This window comes from Meleagris gallopavo, unplaced genomic scaffold, assembly GCF_000146605.3.
Source record: "Meleagris gallopavo isolate NT-WF06-2002-E0010 breed Aviagen turkey brand Nicholas breeding stock unplaced genomic scaffold, Turkey_5.1 ChrUn_random_7180001975420, whole genome shotgun sequence".
In the NCBI taxonomy this organism is placed as follows: Eukaryota; Metazoa; Chordata; class Aves; order Galliformes; family Phasianidae; genus Meleagris; species Meleagris gallopavo.
The window spans coordinates 1-415 of NW_011234632.1; the positions used below are offsets into that span (position 1 = coordinate 1).

A 415-nucleotide genomic window follows, 5' to 3' on the forward strand; every position below is an offset into this window, starting at 1 on the left:
GAGGCTGCTCCGCCGCCGCTACAGCCCGCTGAAGGTGGCCCTGGTGGGCGCCGTCTTCCTCCTCTTCCTCTTCATCCTACAGAGGGACGTCGGGGACGGCGACCCGCGCGAGGAGCCCTGGTTGAAGAACATCGTCGATGGGAAGGACCAGGTCATCGACCTGATGCTGGGCGCCGTGCACAACCTCCGCGACTCCATGCCCAAGCTGCAGATCGGGGCCCCGGTGCCCCCCGGAGGAGCCGCCCCGCAGCGCCCGCTCCTGTCCTCCCGGCTTCTACACGGCAGCAGAGCTGCGCCGCTGCTGGAGCGACCCCCCCAGGACCCCTCTCCGGCCCCCGGGGCTGATGGCAAAGCCTTCAAGAGGAGCAGTGGACGGCAGAGGAGAGCAAGGAGAAGGAGCGAGGCTACGAGAAGC

General features: G+C 68.9%; 1 pseudogene; it reads left to right on the plus strand.

The window, feature by feature from the left end:
* The first annotated feature begins 4 nt into the window (after positions 1-4).
* On the plus strand, positions 5-403 carry LOC104917275 (annotated as a pseudogene).
* Positions 404-415: the final 12 nt, after the last annotated feature.